At 42.2% G+C, this 3291-nt stretch overlaps 1 protein-coding gene across 5 annotated transcripts in view; it reads left to right on the top strand.

The window, feature by feature from the left end:
• LOC102678805 (zeta-sarcoglycan) overlaps positions 1-3291 on the top strand; it is a 233010-nt gene that overhangs the window by 146812 nt on the left and 82907 nt on the right. The window contains exon 1 of one of the 5 annotated variants that reach the window (XM_031510215.1): positions 1558-1734. The exons of the other annotated variants lie outside the window; for them this stretch is intronic. The gene's annotated coding sequence lies outside the window, so the exon portion shown is untranslated. Of the gene's footprint in view, positions 1-1557; positions 1735-3291 lie in introns of those variants that run through there. 5 annotated transcript variants of the gene reach the window in all.

Genomic DNA, 3291 nt, shown 5'->3' on the forward strand with positions numbered 1-3291 from the left:
AGAGAGAGAGAGATGGGGGAAGGGGAGTATAGTAGGGAGAAGGGGCGAGAAAGAGCGAATGGGAGGACGGAGGGTTGAATCGAGAGGGAAACATCTGCGATCGGATTAGCGGTGAACAGTGGCGACACTTCCGGGTGATTAGGCTGATTCCGCATCCACTCTAAGCCCCCGCTTACAACGCTCCTGTTCGATGGACTACCGTACCATTCCAACTATTGCTCTCTCCCTCTCTCTCTCTCTCTTCTTTTTCTATTATTATCAGACGTTATAAATAAATTGCTCCCCCCCTTTTTTCTACGAGCGGAACTTCTGAATTATTGAATTATTTCGTGGCGCCATCCGAAAGGGCGTTCTTTCGTTTTTAAGAAGAGTCGGGCGCTCTGAGGGTTTCCTGTGCAACAATTTCGAGAAGCGTCATTCCAGCTTAGGGAAAGATGTTGAAGATACTGAAATGGTTTACGTACCAATTGGGAGAGAACGTTGTATCTCGCAGAACGTGTAAAAAATTGGTAGCAAAGATTCAAAGTTGGAAATTTTAATTTGGGAGATGGCGATCGTTCAGGCGCAGAAACGATCTTGAATAATTTTACCTGATTTGTACAATAAAATCTTGAATTTGGAAAAAAAAGAGGAGAGAGAGAGAGAAAGAGGAGTTATTTGCATACCTAATAAAATTCCCTCGTTTCTTGGTGTCATTGGCGAGGAAGAGGAAATGCGGCGCGATGTCGAGATCATCATGGATCGATCTTTGTAGTCGAACGTTTGAAGATTAAAGGCTTTTCGCGAAGAAGAATACGTCTCTCGACTGGGATGGTAATTTTGTGGGAAGGTTTGACTCGGTTGAATATTTTAGTCGACTGAAACTAGGGGAGATTGAAATTTGAGAAGAAAGGTATATACTTATATTTATAAAATCTGAAATAATCCTGTCTGATTTAATATGCTACTTGTATCTTCTTATTTACACATCAGTCAGATTTTAATTGGAGAAATTGGATAATCGTTAACAAATATTGATTTCCATTGCAATGATATAAAAAGAAGGAACACCAAAAGTTTCCAAAGTCTCGTAGATATTAAATCTCTTACATTTTTCCCAAACGTTCATTCCTTACCTGTAAATCTATTTTTTGAATTACCCATACCTGTACAAATTAAAAATATATATAATTAAACACTAATTAAAGTAACTAATTTTTAAAAAAGAAGAATAAAAAAAAATACCCCCTCTAATAATCCTGAAAACGAGTAGATATCATCGTGTTATACCCGCATCGCCACACATTGGTAGAACGTTTACTTAAAAATAAGTTTTCACGGAAAGGAAGTAGTACACGCAGTGCTGTGGAGAGGCGAGAAAACGTGGTTGTCGCGTGACGTTAATTCTAGGCGGCACGCGCCTCGCAACTCGGTCTCGCTCGTTCCACTCAGAATTCATTCAGAAACGGGCGATAAATCGGGCGGGGAGACGTGATACGCGAGCAAATTGAATTTCTCGCGCTACCTTCGGGGAATCGCCGAATTTTCGCCGTGCTGAACAATCGTCCCCCATACTGGAGAAAAGGAGAACATTTGCCGCTCGATGCATTCCGAGGGAAAATAGCCTCAACGCGCATACACGCGGAGGAGGAGAGAAGGAGATGTTGGATGCTGTTTAACTCGTCTCCTCCGTGACCTCGTACGCCCCTGTGGATTCTCTCCCTTCGTCCACATCCTTGTAAACGCGAATTCCTGAAAAGGAAGATAAAATAATAAGGATGAAAACAGTGGATATATATAATTCGAAGTGAGCGAATGGAGATCGGGAGGGAGGAAATTAACGAATGTTTTAATCGAGAGTAAAGAAGAGATATTTCATTTGTACAGGACAGTGCGATTCACGGTACGAAGACGGGAGAGAAATTGAAGGAATTTGAAAATTTTATACCATTTTCACAAAGTGACTCAACTTTACAAATTTGTAAATTAATTTCAATTTTTTAAACTAGAGAACGAAACAGTATGGAAAACTTTTATTCCATATTTTCGTTTCGTTTCGAGTCGTGAAAAAAATCTCGAATTACCATATCCTGTACATTTAAGATTTATATTCGTACTTTTATCTCTCCAGAGTGAAACCTATGCTTATTGTCTCGCGATCAAATATTTCTCTCTTCTTCATCTTCCCGCCTCCACGCGCGGGAGCAACATCTCTCTGGAGTTCCTCCCCGTTACGAATGCTATCTATACGAAGAAACGTTGCGTTCCCGTGCCAAAACACGGTCGATGGTGGCGGGAATAATACTTGGCTGGCGCACAATCGCGCGAAAGTGCTCGAAAGGGCGCTTAAACTCGGAGCGAAAGTGGTGAAAACAATGGCGGAAATTCGCGCCATGTGTCACGGGGAAAATCGCGTGAATCTCGTTGCGTTTGAACAGGCGTTTCGAAGCAAAATATCTTTGGAACGAAAACGCGTCGAACGCGTCGAGTGGAAGGCAAGCAACGAGATTTTCGCGACGAATTGTAAATTAAAGCTTTCCCGTATTCGATTCGATGGGAATCGTCGTCGATTTCGCATTGTGCTTGTGTCGCCGGAGAATCGTCGCGTTTTCTTTTTTTCTTTCCTTTTCCTTTCTCTCTCGAAACTGTTTTCTTTTTTTTTTTTTTTTTTTTTTTTCGAATCCACGAAAATGGAAAACCGGTCGAGGATCGACGGCGCGGATTCGCCAATTAGCGAAAGATTGAACACGTAATGACCGACGGAACGTAAACGTACCAGCGTGAACAATCGTTTAATAATACCCGCGGCCTCTATTCAATTTTCCCGTGAATCGAAACAATTATTATTGTCAGTGGCGCGATATCGTGGAAACGGGGCCGCCCCGCCGTCGTTGCAACGCGTTGTATTTCCATATAACGATTAATAACCAACTACCACCACTACCACCGGTACTACGTTACGCGTTGTTCCGTGTTGAAACCGATTTTAGAGAACGTCTATGTTTTCTCTGTTTCTTTTTTTTTTTTTTTTATCCCGATTCCTTCCTCGTCTCGATCCCTCTATTTGCGTTATTCCGACGTCTCGATCGAGGTAATAATTAATACAGATCGCGGGAGATAATTTTGAATTGAAGGGAACGATCGAAGTTCAAAAGGGGAAAAAGGGGGAGGAAAGGAGAGAAAAGAAAAAAGGAAAGAAGAGAGGAGTCGTTCTCCGACGGTTTGTGAAATTGACGGCCATTTCCACGGCCGCGACATAAATTCGATCGGGTAAAGAGAGAGAGAGAGAGAGAGAGAGAGAGAGAGAGAGAG

The sequence above is a fragment of the Apis dorsata genome, unplaced genomic scaffold, assembly GCF_000469605.1.
Source record: "Apis dorsata unplaced genomic scaffold, Apis dorsata 1.3 scaffold_217, whole genome shotgun sequence".
In the NCBI taxonomy this organism is placed as follows: domain Eukaryota; kingdom Metazoa; phylum Arthropoda; class Insecta; order Hymenoptera; family Apidae; genus Apis; species Apis dorsata.